Source organism: Pelophylax lessonae (genome assembly GCF_965119305.1).
Source record: "Pelophylax lessonae genome assembly, chromosome: 5".
NCBI lineage: Eukaryota > Metazoa > Chordata > Amphibia > Anura > Ranidae > Pelophylax > Pelophylax lessonae.
This window is the reverse complement of record NC_138772.1, coordinates 367,931,085-367,951,159: the sequence shown is the minus strand read 5'-3', so window position 1 is coordinate 367,951,159 and position 20,075 is coordinate 367,931,085. Positions and strand designations below refer to the sequence as shown.

At 38.6% G+C, this 20,075-nt stretch overlaps 1 protein-coding gene across 1 annotated transcript in view; it reads right to left on the bottom strand.

Annotated features, from left to right (window-relative positions):
* Positions 1-20,075, bottom strand: part of NETO1 (neuropilin and tolloid like 1) — a 204,861-nt gene that overhangs the window by 120,095 nt on the left and 64,691 nt on the right. The gene's annotated exons all lie outside the window — the stretch shown is intronic.

The window sequence follows — 20,075 nt, the reverse complement described above, 5'->3', positions numbered from 1 at the left end:
CAGCTTTAGTGTTTTAGAAAGCAATAGATAAATAAAATACCAGCCATTTGGGCAACTGGGAGTCACAGATAATCATGTTAAACCAGAACATAAAAAAACCAGCACAATTCTGCATCTTATACAACATAACATCAATGTACTAGTAAGTGTATTAGAAAGCAGCCACTAGGTGATTTGATTCAGCACACAAACCTTCCCATTGTTGATTCAATTAGCATTTCAACCAGCCAAACCGGAAGTGATGTCAGAGCAAAACAGGAAGAAAAACTTTGGCAACTCAACGCCCACAATAGCCAGGCTCATGCATAAATAAATCATAGCATGCAGTCCCAGACCAGTGGTTGGCACACAACAGCCAAACACCACTACAGTGCATACGGATGATGAGCAGATAAAGATTGAGGTTGATTGCTAAAAAAAAAAAATGTTGTTAGTATGTCATGTTTAAGCAATGCATACATATAGAAAACATTTTAAATCTTCACAACCACTGTTTCAGGTGTAGAATAAAACAAACAAAACTGTAAAAATGAACCAAAGTTTGCAAAAGCTAGAGCAATAGCAGAGTATATGAATGGGCTTTTGGGCTGGCTACTTCAGAACTATCAAAAACTTGTCCGACATTGACACTAGTACTAGTAAATCTTCTTCTAAAACTGAGGACTTCAACCTGCAACTCTGCAGTTTGCCTTTTTTGAGGAATAAAGGGACAAAATCCTATGAACTTCCCTTACAGCCAGGCTTATCTCCCACCCTTTTCTGGAGTTACAGAAATATGGTATGGATGGCAAGTGCACCACCTAAATGTTTGTGACTGAGATGTCATTAGACAGCTCACATCACTGACAGAAGGCACAGAGCAGATCTGAGCCACATTGGCATTGGCATTGGCATTGCCGTCATTGTCATTCACAGGGATTACAAATGTAAACAGTACTGTTGTTTACATTGGAGAGCTTGTCCCTTCCTACCCTGCCAATGATCCTCTTCCTTTCTCCTCTGCCAGGAGTTTCTGCTGGCAAACTTATGAGTAAACATGCTCCCATTGACCACCAATGAAGGGAGGCATGAGGAATGTGGAGGCACCCTGAGCAGCTCTAAGCAGCAAGAAGGAACGTAGAGTCCATATAGCACATAAAAGGGGCACACTGGCCACTACTAACCCTTAATGGTAAGGTTAATTTCTCCATCTCTTGACAATTTATGTAGAGAATTTTGTACAGCACCTGGTTTCCGCAATGCCATCTTTGCATTAAGGTGGTTGTAGGGGAAAAGATTTATTTTCCTAATGCATTCTATGCATTAAGATAAAAAGCCTTCTGTGTGTAGCAGGTCACATCAGCACCCCTAATACTTACCTGAGCCCCATCTCTATCCAGTGATCTACACGAGTGCCTCTGTCATCTAGTACTATCCCTCCTGATTAGCTGAGACACAACAGCGGCGCCATTGGCTCCTGCCACTGTCAATCAAAGTCAGTTAGCCAATCGGGAGAGAGGGGGTGGGGCCAAACTGCAGTTCCGCGTCTGAAAGGGCACACAGAGCTGCAGCTCGGCTCGGGTGCCAGTATAGCAAGCTGCTTGCTGTGGGGGCACTCAACAGAAGGGAAGGACCAGGTGAACAAAAGAGGGACCCGAGAAGGGGAGAATCCGGGCTTCTCTGTGCAAAACCACTGCACAGAAATAGTAAGTATAACAGGTTTGTTATGTTTAAAGAAAAAAAAAAAAAAAACAAGACTTTACAAACACTTTAAGATCACTGTAATTCACATTCCTAAAAACCATGGGTTAATTCCAACTAAAAAAAATTTCACATTAGATATCTTTGTACCCTTATTCTGCACGATGAAAGCATTCAGGTCATTCATCAAGCCTTGGAGAATTCCTCCCATGATAAATCCCTGTTTATTTTTGAATGATCTCTTGAAGCCTATTCTCATCTTAACCACTTGCCGACTGCCGCAAGTAGATTTACTGCGGCGGTCAGCCCCTCACAGGCAAAGTGACGTAAATTAACGTCACTAGCCTGTGAGGCTCTGGGGAGCGAGCACGCGCCGCCGGCGGCGCGCTCCCGCTCCCGCACAGTCACGGACCCCCCCGCGCGTGTGACTGGTGGACCCGATGTCCGCCGCTCACTCTGCGATCGGCGGGGGAGAGGGAGAAAGTCAGGCAGCTTGTGTAAACAAGCTGCCTGTCATTCTCCCCTGTGTAGAGACACTGATCATACGGTTCTACTATGTAGGACCGTTGATCAGTGTAACTACAGCTCAACAGACAGCCAATCACAGTTAGAATCACTCCCCTAGGGACACACACAGCCCCTCCCTCTCAAATAAAGTTAACCCCTTCACTGCCAGTGTATTTTTACAGTAACAGTGCATATATATAGCACTGATTACTGTAGAAATGTCACTGGTAACCCCAAAAGTGTCAAAAATGTCAGTCAAGGGTCCGATCTGTCCGTCGCAATGTCGCAGTACCGCAAAAAAAATCGCAGATCGCTGCCATTACGCGTTAAAAAAAAAAACAACAAAAATGACAAAAAACTTTCCCTTTGTTAGTAAACGCAATAACTTTTGCGCAAACCAATCAAAATACGCTTTTTGCGATTTTTTTTACCAAACATAGGTAGCATAAAACAAATTGGCCGAAAATGTAAAAAAATTTTGATTTTTACTTTTTTTTGGGGGGGGATTTCATATAAAAAAAAATGTGAAAAATATTGTTATTTTTGCAAAATTGACGCTCTTTTTTTGTTTATAGCGCGTGATCAAAAAATCGCACAGGTAATCAAATACCACCAAAAGAAAGCTCTGTTTGTGGGAAAAAAAGGACGTCAAATTCGTTTAGGTACGATCGCGCAATTATCCGTTAAAGTCACGCAGTGCCGAATCGCAAAATACCCCCTGGTCGTTTAGCAGCCAAATCCTCCGGGGCTTAAGTGGTAACTCCTTCAAATTTGAAAACAAATTTTTTTTTCGCAATTTGGGGGGACTGAGATGGGTTCCCACATGGCACTTTAATTTGAACCAATTGCCTGCATCGATGAGCTAAATGCAATACTATATAATGATATTTGTTTTCTATATCTCAATATTAACATTTACCAAACACCACAAGGCATTATCTTGAGTACCAAATTGTATTAAAATGGGCACTGATAGGGATACAGTCCTGCACACTAAGAGTGATCTTCCTTCCCTACTGTTAAGGAGTATCCTGAATGCACAAATATTACATGTGAAAACATACAAATCTGATCCTACTATAGTATTAGTGAATACAATAAGATGAGAGAATGCTTCTCTATCAAGGTCACTTTCCTAACTTACTAGATGAAAAACAATAAAAGTTTTTTTTTTTTGTCAACACATTTTCTACTGCTAGTTATGCCATTAGAAGAACAATTACCTATTTTATGATTTCTAGTGACCAGAGTCTTACTTTGGCTGGCTTGTTTAACGAATTTACGGCCAGCTGGTGTACTAGCGGCCAGCTGGTGTACTAGTGAATTTGTCAGATTCTCATTTTAATGCCCATGTGGACTTTTAAGGTGGATAAAACAACTAGAACATTTAGAGAAATATTTGCCAGTCACAAATGTAAATTCGAACAGGCCTACAAAGGTGTCTCATCCAGTCAATCTATTACAAGACACTTTTTACAGTGTTACCACCCCCTACCAATGCTTAGATGCATGCTCATAGATCACATTCTACCATTATTGAAGGGTGAGGATTGTCCTAATGTTTTGAGCTCCAGATTGTTGCACCAAAAGGATGAACTTCATAGATGGTCATGTTTCCATCAAGTCTGCCCCATTGTCTTTATATTCTTTATACTACACAGCGCTGCTTTAAATTACAGGGTGCCTTCCTCAATATTCACAATGTAATAATACATGATAAACCATTAATCATTTCTGCATTAATATACAATAAGCCATATATCAAGGAGAAAATTGAAAGAGGGGCAGCTGTATGAGAAATTTTGGCACAATCCCCTGGTTAAATAGGAAAACACAAAATGTATTCCAGGTCTCCTTAAGGGAAGAGGGCAAGAAGGGGGAAGGTGAAAGGGAAAAGAGTAGACACTAGAGAATGGGGATTTTGAGTGTGTCCAAAAGTCAAGCACCATGTATCATGACTAAAAGCAATTTATTTTTATTGTTACATGCAAAAAATGTTAAAATAGCCAAAACATATGTTTTACATAAAAGTATGCTGTGTCATATATATCACTATATATTACAATGTTTTAACTTGGGTAATTCTCCAAGGTCGGGATCGATGCTTTTCACCCAGAATACGGGTTTCTTCAGGATCCGATTTTCAATATGTGTAAACCTTTAAAGCATCATCCACAAGAAAATGTACAATAAGCTGTATTATTAACATCTATCCCAGGGGGGATATAAAAGCTTCTGCACTAAGATTGAACATCTATAGTATTGAATCAGACATTGTAGGTGAAGTCCCCATCAACAAAATGAACATCAAATCAGAAAAATGCACACCACGAGGATAGGGTGAATGAGATCTCACAACCCTCCCATAGGGGAGCATCAAAAATCAGACATATAGATCCATAAGATATATCCATCGTAATAGACATCAGCTATAATCCATAAAGACCAAAAAATCACCCTTGTCCCAAATCCAATAAAGGCGATGTCTTTATTAACAAAAGTAAAAAAAACAAACAAAATAGTGTCCATTCTAATTTCAGATGGCTTTCAGTATATTCAATAAAGTGGCATGCTTCTAAAGTGCCATCCAGTGCATTATTCGTCTTCAGTGTGTCACTCCACCCATGCGTCACCACCACCAATAATACAGAGAACTCAGCAGAAACCCAGGGCCCCTCAATTAGAGTGGGTCACAATGCGCTTTATACCCCCGGGGATCACTCATCCAGGAACTGGACCAAATATTCACTCTCCAATATCGTCAAACAACCAGGAGAAAAGAAGAACTCCAAAGTGTAAAACTCATCCAGGAACTGGACCAAATAGTCACTCTCCAATATCGTCAAACAACAAGGAGAAAAAAAGAACTCCAAAGTGTAAAACCTTACTATTTTATCAAAAGTACACCACAATAAAAAATGACAGGCTTAGCCACTTACATTACATAGTGCAATCATCCTTGCACCCAGCATTGCACTTTTTTTTTGTATTCCAATCCCCACTCCACTGAAACACACAAATGCAGAATGTGTACCCAATTGATGCAGGCTTCTCAATACTCCCAGGTGTCTCATGCGGCATGACGTCACTTCCTGTCACTCCGGCACAATGTACATTTAGTCGTACAACGTCTTCAAGAGGTGCTATAGCTGTAGCGTGTTTACGTCTGGATTTTATGGGGGTGTTGAATTGCTGATGTTCCTCTACCTGTATTGCTCTGACATAACTTCCAGTTTGGCAGGTTGCTTTACCAATGGAGTTCCCTCTAATGATTGGTGGTTCATACATCTGTTGCTCATAATACATTTACTGGCATCCTGATTTCTTCTTGTACAAGATGCAGCGATGTATTGATTTATTATGCTTTGGTGTAAGATCATGATATCAGTTATTCTTCCACTGTTGCATCAAATGATTAATGTTTTATACATCTGTTGCTTTCTAATACAAATATTAGTACACTGATGTTTTTTTTTCTTTTTTTGTACAATATGCATCAATAAATTGATTATGCCCTGGTGTAACATCCTTATTTGGGCTGTTGTGCTGCTGTTGGGCTTGGTTACTGCTGTCTTATTTTTTACTTTTTATCTGTTTAACTCATTTAACATCCTTGTCTTTATGGACCTTACTTTGTGCTCTGTCATGTTGGAACAGGAAGGGGCCATCCCCAAACTGTTCTCACAAAGTTAGGAGCTTGACATTGTCCAAAATATCTTGGCATGCTGATGCTTTAAGAGTTCCCTTCACTGAAACTAAAAAACAACCCCACACCATATCCACCAAATGATTTGGATCAGCGCATAAAGCAAGGTCCATAAAGATATGGATGAGCGAGTTTGGGGTGGAGGAACTTTACTGGCCTGCACAGTTCTGACCTCAACCCGATAGAACACCTTTGGGATAAATTAGAGCACAGACTGTGAGCCAGGTCTTCTCATCCAACAACAGTGCTTGACCTCACAAATGCGCTCCTGGAAGAATGGTCAAACATTCCAATAGACACACTTCTAAACCTTGTGAACAGTCTTCCCAGAAGAGTTGAACCAAATATTGAACGCTATGGACTAAGACTGGGATGCAATTAAAGTTCATGTGCGTGTAAAGGTAGGTGTCCCAATACTTTTGGTATTATAGTATATATGTATATATATATATATATATATATATATATATATATATATATATAAATATATATATACTTTTTTAAATTCTTTAATATATTGCTGTCAAACACTTGGTATACAAACACCTTTTGTTGCCCCTCAAATGTCCTTTCCACAGTCATGAATACATACATACTGTACATTTTCTTGCTTGTGGAAGCACATCCAAGCAATTGTAAGAAATACACAGGCATGAGGAAAGCATAGAAACTCCAAGCAGATAATGTCCCTGGCAGAAAGGTATCTCATATTGGTGCTACATTTCAGTGCCAAGCGCTAAAAATTCTTCTCCCTGACGTTCCTAGTGTTCTGTTCACAGTAGTTGCAACAGAGTTAAAGAGGAAGTAAACTCTCCTCTGACACTTTTACCTATAGGTAAGCCTATCATAAGGCTTACCTATAGGTACTGTAAATATCTCCTAAACATGTACCGTTTAGGAGATATTTACCTTACACGCAGCCAGTGACGTCACTGACGCATGCGCTCTGAAGGAACGGCCGCTGGTGCCATTCCTTCAGAGCCCCGTGCCGTGACTGTCGGCTCCCGCGCGCGTGCGCGGGAGTGACGTCACCGCGGCTCCGGCCAATCAGATGGCCGGATGCCGCGATCCCGGAAGACGGGCGACTGGACATGTCGCCCGTCATACAGGTGAGTGGGCGGCCAGGTGGGGGCTCGTTCTAAGGTAAGTATTTCATAATGAGCTAGTATGCAATGCATACTAGCTCATTATGTGTTTCTCTTACAGGTTTCAAAAAAAAAAAGTTGTATGGGTTTACAACCTCTCTAAACATGAGATTATTGGGAAATGAAGAAGACTTCCCTTTGTGGCTTATGATCTGAATATCAACTGTTCAAAGTTTAATTCAACCTAGATGACTACATCTCCCCCAGTTCCTCTTTCTCTCTATCCCTCTTGTATCCCCATTGGTTACATTGTTTATTGATGCCCTTTTTAGGTGCTTAATATGTACTAGAGGCTGTCATCTTGTTTAAACCATGCAGATAGGCATTGGATAGATAGACAGACAGACAGACAGCAGACAGATAGACAGATAGACAGATAGATAGATAGATAGATAGATAGATAGATAGATAGATAGATAGATAGATAGATAGATAGATAGATAGATAGATAGATAGATAGATAGATAGATAGATAGATAGATAGATAGATAGATAGATAGATATATTCCTATTTTTGCAAAATTATCTACTGCGCAATATGTTTCCCATCCAGGTGTTTTAAGGTATTACCTATTAGATAACATCTGGCTGAGAAGGATGCTTGCTAGTCCTGTTACACAATAAATAGCGGTTTCACAGTTTCATCTGGAGGGGACAGACAGTGACTGGAATAATAATGCAGTCAGTCTGCTTCTGTCACGCTTCAAAAGATTTTTTAATAATGGATGTCACAGTAATCAATTTATTTGAATTTTGTTTCTCAATGTAATGTCCTTTATGGTCATATCAGCATGCTAGTCAAAGCATACTTCAAAGCCAACACACTACAGTACGTTAATCTAGAAACACAAAAGGGTTTTGCCATGATATACAAAACATTACAAATTGATGACCAAATATTCTACTGTGCATTTGTTATTAATACAAGACAATGCTATATTTTACGGTAGCTGTTGCGGAGGCTTTGCGCCTTTTGGCCCACTCATTTAGGTCTGTCTCTAAAAGTGCCCTGCATGTGTCCTTGGCATAAACTAACCATTACAAACAATGCATTGCTTTTCAGCAGTGGATCATCCACACTTAGCAACCTTGACTCACCTTGTGAAACCACCCTATTATTATATATGTTTTCTTCTGATTTCTGATTAATTATAATTTCTTGGTTATTTTAATCACATAGTAAATATCTAATGAAAGCTATAAAAACGTAATTGTATCAGTCTTGGTAGCAAGCCGGAAGTTCCATTGTATCATCTATTAAGTACATATTGCACAAGAATGACATTATGTCACAACCTACAAAATCATCAATGCTTTAAAGCGGTTGTAAACCCTAGGAGAAAAAACAAAAAAAAAAAACAAACCTGCAAGACAAAGGCATAATGGGCTAGTATGCATAGCATACTAGCCCATTATGTGTAACTTACCTTAGAACGAAGCCCCGACACGGACCCCCTGACATCGCTGCGGGCGCTGCCATGATCCCTCGCCGTCTCTTCCGGGTTCGGCGGCTCTGGCGCGGTGATTGGACGGAAGAGACGGCTCCGGCGCGATGATTGGCCGGAGCCGCGATGACGTCACTCCCGCGCATGCGCGCGGGAGTGATTTTCCGGCAAGCTCCCGGCAAATTAATTGAAGGTCCCCCCGGACCTTCAGAGCGCATGCGCCGCTCGCGAGAGCGGCTGCATGCACTGTAAATATCTCCTAAACCATGCCGGTTTAGGAGATATTATTTGTACCTACAGGTAAGCCTTATTATAGGCTTACCTGTAGGTAAAAGTGTCAAAAAGCGGGATACTACCGCTTTAATATAATAAAAATAAAATGTTTTAGATGTATTATTAGCCACTATAGGTAATTTCTGAAAAAAGTCTACCCTTGTTACACTTGTTTTTTTTTGTTTTTTGTTTTTTTATTTCAATATGTGCATAAAAACGAACATTCCAAACGTCCTTTCAACAAAAGGACAAAACAATATTAAATAATAAAAAATTATACAAATATACAAATAATTATCTGTTTACTTAGTATTCATAATCTCTTTATACTAATGTATATCCATTTAACTTAATTGATCGCCGTTGTCCTGGTGTGCCCCAACCCCTTGCTCCATTACAATCATAGATTTGTTACCCCATCATACTATGTGCATCTCTCTATATCCTCTTGGTTATCTCCTTATATTCAAACATTGGTTAAATTTGATTGACACCAATTATCCCAAACTTTATAATATTTCGTTGAGCATCCTCTATGCATATACAATACTTTTTCAAATGCTAAAATCTGATTAACCGCTCTTATCCAGTTCTTAACAGCAGGGTTTTGTTTTTGTTTTGTTTTTTTTATAGCAGATGCATTTAATTTTAGTTATTCATATTTTATTGTACATCTTAGTGAACTGTGGGAAATGGAAAAAACTTACTTACATAGGAATAAAATGTGATTAGAAGTAATGTCATTTCATACATTTGGTAGTACTGTACTGAGTCAGGGTTACTAATATCTAAGGACCTTTCCCTGGTCCCTATGTGGCAACTAGTTCCTCAAGCACTGCATCACAGGAAGAAGGAAAAAGGTTTAAATGCTTCCCCATACCCAAAAGTATCAGGGTATTTGAATTGTAAATGCCATGATGCTGCACATGTAAATAGTTATGCCAATTTGGCATAAGTATAGTAGTCTTGAGGCAGGTTGAGAGCAAAAGCAAATGTGACAGTTAGCATTCCCGGCATGGCAGGAATGTAATGGTTTTTTGACACCCCGGGTCAGACCGATCGCGACATTGAAATCATGCTACTTCACTTGAAGCAGCCAATTTAAAAGTAGGGCTATTTGGTGCTATTTGGAAGACATTTGTGCGGCTTCAAGCACAGATGTCAAAGCAAGTGGCACCTGAAGGAATGGAGAGATCTGGATGGCCGCACTCCAATGCAAACACATTTTTTTGGTTAAAACTGTCCATACAGCAACAGAAGATACAGATAGCAGCAGCTGACACGTTTCAAACCTTTACTGGTGCTTAATCGTAGCTGAAAAGACCACCAACTCAGAGCACAGATATATATACAAAAGTAAATAACAAGACAATTGATCAATTAGTCATACCATCCTATCTGTTATCATACTTTTCAATACTTTGTAGAATCACCTTTTGCTGCAATTACAGCTGCAAGTCTTTTTTGGGAATGTCTTCTACCAGCTTTACACATCTAGACAGTGACATTTTTTGCCCATTCTTCTTTACAAAATAGCTCAAACTCTGTCAGATTGGACAGAAAGTTTCTGTGAACAGCAATTTTCAAATCTTGCCACAGATTATCAATTGAATTTAGGTCTGGATTTGATTGGGCCATTCTAACACGTGAATATGCTTTGAACTGAACCATTCCATTGTAGCTCTGGCTGTATATTTAGGGTCGTTGTCCTGCTGGAAGGTGAACCTCCGCCCCAGTCTCAAGTCTTTTGCAGACTCAAACATGTTTTATTCTAAGATTGCCCTGTATTTGGCTCCATCCATCTTCCCATCAACTCTGACCAGCTGCCCTGTCCCTGCTGAAGAAAAGCATCCCCACAACATGATGCTGCCACCACTATGTTTCAGAGTGGGGATAGTGTGTTAAGGGTGATGTGCGGTGTTAGTTTTCCACCACACATAGCGTTTTGCTTTTAGGCCAAAAAGTTACATTTTGGTCTCATCTGACCAGATCACCTTCTTCCACGTTTGCTGTGTCCCCCACCTGGCTTCTCGCAAACTGCAAACTTCTCTAACAAACCTCTGAGGGCTTCACGGAACAGCTGTATTTATACTGAGAAATTAAATTACACACAGGTAGACTCTATTTACTAATTAGGTGACTTCTGAAGGCAATTGATTCCACTACATTTTAGGTAGGGGTATCAAAGTAAAGTCGGCTGAATGCAAATGCATTCACCTGCACATGGAAGCACATGGCTTGGTGATTTGCAGGGAATACATCTCATACTTTGGCCCGTGGTTGGAGGAGACTCATCCCATGGTGGATTATTAACCGAACGGCCTGTCCATACCCAGGGAGAGGGAACCCGAACCTGGAAAGGATTTTCTATTGAAGCAAGTTAGGTTCTAATGTCATAAGACATATAGAACCCACAACATCTGGTGAGTGGGCAATTTATTTATTTATTTATCACGGGAAAGGAAGCACCAGTTATTAAGGAAGAAGCACCAGCACCTTATTACAAATTATTTGGATTTGGACTTTATCATTTTATGGTTTATTATTAATGTTGATTGATTTATCACTACACATTGAATGGACTATTATTTTTAAGTTATTTTTGAAGTGATTTATTTTCATGTTTATTTATTAATTGTATCCACTGTGAATTTTTAGCACATATTTTAAATTTCCACTAGGGATTAGCAAGCGCTAGAGGTATCACTATTGTGAATACTTTTTCTTCCAATGCAAATGCATGCCAAATTTTTTCAGATATTTATTTGAAAAAATTTGGAAAACCATTTACCATTTTCCTTCCACTTCACAATAATGTGCAACTTTGTGTTGGTCTATCACATAAAATCCCAATAAAATAAATTTACTTTTGGTTTGTAACATGACAAAATGTGGAAAATGTCAAGGGGTATGAAAACTTTTTCAAGCACTGTATGTATGTATATATATATATATATATATATATATATATATATATATATATATATATATATACAGCATATGATTCCTTTTATACAATAAACAGATTAATAGTACTGTACAAGGCCAAATTATGCTGCAGCATGAATCATAGAAAATATATCTTGAGCAACAAGTACACCATCACAATGGCACAATTGTGATGCCTTGTAGAAGCCAGGTAAACTTTTATAGTAAATACAGACTGATTCATAATAATAATCTGTGTTCTGTAGTATCTTAATACATTAACTGTATTATTTTCCCTTAAAAAAAAAATACTACTGGTAAATGTGACTTTTCTAAAAGCTTTCAAGAGCTACAGTATGCCTAAAAATTGTGAAAAGTATTCCCACAAATGACCTGGCCATTTTTTGAGATTTGGCACTGCGTTACTTTAACTGACAATTGCCCGGTCCTGCAACGCTGTACCCAAAAAATATTGTTTGTTTTTTTTGGTGGTATTTTGAACAAAAAAACAAAAAAAAAGCGACAATTCTAAAAAAAAAAACATTTTTTTTACTTTCTGCTACATAACATTCCCATTAAAAAATTTTTTAAATCAAGTTTTTTTAATTATTTTAGGCCAATTTGTATTCTGCTACATATTTTTGATAAAAAAAATCTCAATAAGTGTATATTGATTAGTTTGCACAAAAGTTATCACGTCTACAAACTAGGTGAAAGATTTATGTCATTTTTTTTTCTTTTTTACTAGTAATGGCAGCGATCAGCGATTTTTAGCGGGACTGTGACATTGCGGCAGACAGATCAGACACATAACTGACTTTTTTTTACACTTTTGGGGGGACCAGACACATTACTACAGTAAACAGTGCTAAAAATATGCACTGTTACTGTACTAATAACACTGGCAGGGAAGGAGTTAACACCAGGGGCGATCAAAGGGTTAAATGTGTCTCTAGGGGGTGCTTTCTAACTGTGTGGGCGATGGGCTTATAAAATGAACACAGGAACCTGTGTTCCTAAATAGGAGGAACACAGGAGCCCTGTGTTCATTGCCAAAAGAACAGCGGTCTGCCGTGTTTACAATGGCAGGCCGCCGTTCTGTCTCCACTGGGAGCAATTGCAGATGCCCAGTGGCAATCGAGGCCACCGGGCCCGCAGATCAGCTTCCCCTGTTGCAAATAGGCGTGTGCCCCCGGCAGCCCACTAGTGCCCCTATTTGTGGTTCCGCGAAGCGACATACAGGTACGTTGTTTTGTGGAGCAACCTTCCACAGTATATGAACAGCGGCTGGTTGGCAAGTGGTTAAAATATTTGAATTTTCTGGCAAAAAAGCCTCTAATTTATACTATAGTTACATTTGTAAGTGTAATAACATAGGAATTAAAAAAAAAAAGAAAAAAAAAACCTAAAGTAAAATAAAATGGAACAGAATAATAAAGGTATTCAACAAAAGTTGAATTGCTGACAGAACTGCCCATAGGGAATTGACTGTGTGAGTGAAAATCGGGAAAACACCACCACAGCTTAGCAATAGAGGCATAGAGAGTGGTGAAAGCTCTCATACACATTTCATTGATAATACCACGTTTTAAACATGGATAGCTGACACAGTAAAGAAAACTGCTAGCTTCTTTTAATCAATAATGCTGGAGAATTGATTAACCTCCCTGGCGGTATCCCCGAGCGTGACTCGGGGTGGATTTTTCATACCAGGATCGGTATCCCCGAGTCACGCTCGGGGTGGATGTGCAGAGAGCGCAGCGGTGTTCTCTTACCTTCTCCTGGCGATCCAGCGATGATCTCTCATTGCTGAGACCGCCAGCCGAGATCCCCGCCGCTCTCCGTCGGTCTGATCACTTCCTAGTTCCGTTCCCTGCAGCAGCAATGCTGCATGGGAGCGGAACTAGGGAGGGAAATTAAAAAAAAAAAAAAAAAAGTTGCACAAAACACATAACACATTTTATATTATATATATTATATGCATATATATATATATATATGCATATATATATATATATATACCTACACACACACATATGTATATATATATAAAATTATATTATTGATTCGATTATAATTCATGCGTTTTATATATATATATATATATATATATATATATATATATATATATATATATATATACATATATATGTATATATACACACACACATATATATATATATATATATATATATATATATATATATATATATATATATATACACACACATATATATATATATAATATATAACGCATGAATTATAATCTAATCAATAATATAATTTTATTATATATATTATATATTATATAATAAAATTATATTATTGATTCGATTATAATTCATGCGTTTGTGTTTCAAATTTATCACATCTGGGATGTCTACTAGACTCTTGTTTTGGTCAGGTTTAAGTCAGTAATTACGAAGAATTGTAGGCCTATAATACATAACGCCAAATTTCCATGAAAAGAATTGTACCGCTTTTGGTACAGAATTCCTGACAGAATCATACCGCCAGGGAGGTTAAAGTGACATTGAGATTGGGGTGGATCAGTGGATGAGTATTTGGGACACTATTACTATGGTAAACGTATTCAAAATGTGAATAAAAGCTGAACTCCCTGCAAACAACTAAAAACACAATTAATATACATATTTGTAAACTGTTTTACCTGCTAAGGGTTCATTCACTATGGGTGCAGAAAACCATACAGGCCATCAAAGCATTAACATTAGCATTAACATTCTTAAAGAGAAGGGGCCGTGGAATCTGATGCAGCTATGAGATCAAGACACCCTTGGAAGACAGCATCAACACCTTGGTGTACCTACAAACTGCAGTAGCAATCCAGTAATTACTGTAGATAGACAAATGAGCAGGTGCATAGTAATGAGATCATGACTCTGCCCTCTCTTCTTGTCAGCAAACTTTAAGTGTTAAATGCAAAGCACTGTACAATGTGGCAAAACCTGACTGGCTCACTGTGCTGCCTCTTCCCCTCTAAGTCCTATCTTAAAAATCATAAAAATCACCTAATATTAAGAGAGATTTTGATACTCAGCTGATTATTAGGGATACATTAATTTGCAAATTTGTTTATTCCTATGTTAAGGTCAAAATTTGAACCCTAAATTGAACCCCATTAAATTCTAAGGGGAGGGGCTCTTGATAATCGATTCTGGCCAGTTTCTTAGCTAATATTTAGGGGATTGTTAAAAAAAACAGCATGGAAAGCTGGGCATTGTCATGAGGAGCATGTACCAAAGCAAAACAAATGTTAAAAAACACCATACAGTGGGGAGAGGGTCCTCATTTTCCTGCAATTTGAAGGGCAACATGGGAAAATACCTTTTATTTAAATTACATACTCAGGAGATGCTTTTAAAGTGGAATTGCACATGCAGCTCAGTTTACATTTCCAGGATTATTATGGGCAGGCAGGTTGATGTAGATTATTGCCCCAATATCTTATTATTGGCATTCTATTTGAACCATAATCCTGTCCCGCACTGTCAGGGATCTTTTGGACATCGGCTAAAGATGTCACCAAAGGTTTCTCTCTTTTCTACAACCTCTTGCAGTCTAAAGTGATATTTACCAAAATAACATGAGGGCAGGAACTCCATCTTTCTCTCACAAATAGTCAATAGCTAAGGGCAACTGTACACAACTTAGCTTACTCTAAGTGCATAAATCGTTGGGAAATATCACAAAAAATTAATCTCAGATGGTATTTGTCTCCCTAAATCGTAGCAACATTTCAAAATCAGACAACAGCTCTTGCTGGCAAGGATGTGGGCACCTTTATACATATATTATGGTTATGTCTCCATCTTAGAAGCTTTTTGAATGCAGTGTTCCATCTTTTCTCTGAACTAACTGGTTGTATTACTGAACATAATCCCACCTTGACCATATTAAGCATAGGCAAAGAAGTCGTCCATCCAATATTTAAACCTATGGTCATGCATGCTCTATTTGTGGCTCATTTAAAACTGGTTAAAAAGTGGAAATTTAGTGATGTGTCCAGCATATCCGAGATTAAAATATACATAAAACTGATACATATCTATGAAAAGATTATGACTTATTCTGAAAAGTTTCATATGCATTGGGACTATTAGTCAGTCTATGTTAATAACCCTACACTATACCTATCATTATATCATTTTATAACTAAGAATGTTAAATGAATGCTTAAATTGAGTATTACCTGTACCCTAACCTGTACCTTGTAAATTGAGTAATACCTGTAACCTAAAGCTACAAGTTAATTTTAATGCTTTTTATGTTTGTGTATAACAGTTCTCTAAATAGGCTAAAAATGTATTTCTTACTGAAACGAACCGTACGGTAAACTTGAATAGGCAGAAAATTGAAAAACACAGGGTAAGCTTTATCCTGCAATAAAAATGACAGTGTATTATCTGAGAGACAAAAGCCACAAATATTTATCAGTGGTGGGACAGTATTCAAGCAGCTCAGTTAGGCCACAATATAAGAGGGAGAGATGAGGAAGCCCGTATTCTGAAATAAACTGAGTGTATTTTTTCAGAAACAATAACTACTAAAATTATACAGTGTCTGTATAGTATGCAAGCAGATTGATTAGCATGCACTATAGGAGGGATATAGGAGAGTTTTATCTGGAAATTAACATGGTGTATAGTTTCAGAGACAGTGGTCAGAAACAGTGTATAGTGGCTGGATAGTATATAGGCAGCTTTGTAAGGCCACAATGTGAGTTGGAGCGGCAAGGCAGGTTTTATCCTGAAATAAACACTGAAGTGTATTCTTCATGGACATTAACCACACATATTGTACAGTAGCTGGCCAGTATGTAAGCAGCTTGGTAAGGCTGCAATATAAGAGGGAGATGTATGGCAGGTTTTTCTCTGCAATAAAATTTTGAGTGTATTATTTCAGAAAATTATAGCTCCAATATTGCACAGTGGTTGGACAGTATGTAATTAGCTTAATTATATTGCAAAGTAAGAGGGGGAGACAAGGCAGGTTTCACCTTGAAGGATACATTAGAGTGTAATATTTTGGAGACAGTAGCCACAAATATTGTACAGCAGCTGGGCAGTATATAAGCAGCATGATTAGGCCACAATGTTCGGAGAGGAGACAAGGCAGGCTTCAGGCTTGAAATGTGTTTTCTCCTCTTCCTCACCCCCAGCACTCCAATCCTCCTTATAGCCCTCCTGTTGCCTATGCCTCACAGGGATCAAAGAATTTTGCTGGCCCAGAGACAGCAGGAAGTCATGCTCTTTTTCCTGCGCAGTCCTCCAGTGCTTGCTCCATAACCACCATCAAGATGTGGTATTTTTGTACACTAAAGATGTGGTGCTTTGGTGTCCAAATATTTTTGGCACAAGTATACAGTGTTATGGTGCAAAGAGTAGCTTTTTCTGTGTCAGTACCAAGTGTGCTGCAAACCCCAAAATAAAAAAAGATAGCAAAAACAATAAATAAAAAAATACCTAAACAGCAACAAAAAAAGCTAGTGCTAGAAACTAAGGACTGTTTGTTATCTTAACTATGAACATGGGAGGAGTACACAATAATATATAGCCTGCCTCAATGAAATTCACAGTAAGGAAGAACAGTGTAGCACTTTTTAGGGCTGTATGTCCGCAATTAACTCTTCCTACTTCCACACAGTCAGAACTCCCTATCTACTCCAATATACACTGAAAATAGCTGCAGGGAACCTTTTCTACTGAGAGAGTTGGCACATAACAAAGCCCTCATTATTGGCCCTTTCATATTGGAAGTATGATTCTTCTATGGAAGAAAAGTTATTCTGGTTTGGATTGTAAACATGAACAGAGAAGTATAACAGTATTCAAGTAGGGAAATTATTTATTGCTGAGAATTATTTATGAATGTCTGCAAAGTCTATTTGGTCTGCACCAGATTGGTACGCTGAGAAGAAAAATCTATAAACTCTTACTGACCACCAATCAGGAGGATGGAGGCAGACATTAAAGTGGTTCTAAAGTCAGAAGGTTTTTTATCTTAATGCATTCTATGCATTAAGATAAAAAAATTCTGTGAGCAGCAGCCCTCCTTAGCCCCCCTAATACTTCCTGAGCCCCATTTTGATCCAGTGATGTTGCACGAGAGCTTCGGCTGTCTGGGACTCTCCCTTCTCATTGGCTGAGACAGCAGAGGGGCATCATTGACTCCCACTGCTGTCATTTAAAGTCACTGAGCCAATGAAGAGAGAGAGGGGGCAAGGATCTGTGTCTGAATGGACACACAGAGCAGCAGCTTGGCTCAGGTGCCCCCATATCAAGCTGCTTGCTGTGAGAGCACTCAGCAGGAGGGAGGGGACAGGAGCACGGGAGAAGGACCCGAGAAGAGAAGGATCGGGCCTACTCTGTGCAAAACCACTTCACAGAGCAGGTACAGTAGGTATGTAATATATGTTATTTTAAAACAAATAAAAATCACTTTAGATACTGTCTTCAAGCACTATTGATGACTGAGGTGTAGGTGTTTAGAGCAGCTTCCTATTCTCACTTTGGCATGATCTATCCCTTATAAGACATGTGGCCCCTAAGAAATGGCACATGGAGGAGCATCAAGGGTAATTTAGCTAATGCCCTCAACTAGACAAAAGACACAGAAACTTGTCAGAGTATATATACAGTGGTGATGGAAAGTTTGGGGCACCCCAGGTAAAAATTTGTATTAATGTGCATAAAGAAGCCAAGGAAAGATGGAAAAATCTCCAAAAGGCATCAGATTACAGATTAGACATTCTTATAATATGTCAACAAAAGTTAGATTTTATTTCCATCATTTACACTTTTAAAATAACAGAAAACAAAAAAATGGTGTCTGCAAAAATTTTGGCACCCTGCAGAGTTAATATCTTGTACTTTGACAAGTATCACAGCTTGTAAACGCTTTTTGGAGCCAGCCAAGAGTCTTTCAATTCTTGTTTGAGGTAGCTTTGCCCATTCTTCCTTACAAAAGTCTTCCAGTTCTTTGAGATTTCTGGGCTGTCTGTCACGCACTGCTCTTTTAAGGTCTATCCATAGATTTTCAATTATGTTGAGGTCAGGAGATTGTGAAGGCCATGGCAAAACCTTCCGTTTTTACGCCTCTTCATGTAATCCCCCGTGGATTTCAAGGTGTGTTTAGGATCATTATCCATTTGTAGAAGCCATCCTCTCTTTAACTTTAGCTTTTTCACAGATGGCATCAAGTTACCATCCAAAATTTGCTGAAATAGTATTGAATCCATTTTTCCTTCTACTCGTGAGATGTTCCCTGTGCCACTGGTTGCAATACAACCCCAAAGCATGATTGATCCACCCCCATGCTTAACAGTTGGACACAGGTTCTTTTCATTAAATTCTGTGCCCCTTCTTCTCCAAACGTACCTTTGCTCATTCCAGCCAAAAAGTTCAATTTTAACCTCATCGGTCAACAGAACTTTTTTCCAAAATGCATCAGGCTTGTCTATATGTTCATTTGCAAAGTTCAAGCGCTGATTTTTGTGGTGAGGATGTATAAGAGGTTTTCTTCTGATGACTCTTCCATGAAGACCATATTTGTACAAGTATCACTTTATAGTGGAATAGTGTACCACAACTCCAGTGTCTGCCAGATCTTTCTGGAGGGATCGTGCAGTCAAACGTGGGTTTTGAATTGTTTTTATCACAATCCTGCGAGCTGTTCTGTCTGATATTTTTCTTGGTCTTCCAGATCTTGCTTTAACTTCCACTGTTCCTGATGACTGCCATTTCTTAATTACATTCCGAACAGAGGATATTGACATGTGAAAACGCTTTGCTATCTTCTTATAGCCTTCTCCAGCTTTGTGAGCGTCAACTATTTTCAGTTTCAGTTTTCTAGACAACTGCTTAGAAGATCCCATGGTGCCGATTGTTGGGGAAAGGTGAGATGAGTCTGGGCATTTAAAACCTTTGAGATTGACATCACCTGGTCTTCCCAGACGATGATTGAGAACAATCCATGACACTGGCAGGTCTCAGCCTTGCAAAGGAGGCAGTGCATGCTATAAATTCCTAGGGTGCTCAAACGTTTGCAGACACCATTTTTTTTGTTTTCTGTAATTTTGAAAGTGTTAATGATGGAAATAAAATCTAACTTTTGTTGACATATTATAAGAATGTCTAATCTGTAATTTGATGCCTTTTGGATACCTCAACATGCTAGCCTTTTCCTATGTACATTACTTTGAGATGAAATCATTATAACTACATTTTTATCAGACCAATTACAACAGTTGCCATATGCATTCCACAGCTCTTAAAACCATAAAGATGGGTAAATATTTAATTAGAATAACTCGTCAGTAGACTGTTCCTTTGAAAGCCTTTGAGATGAGAAAATGGAGACATTTGATGT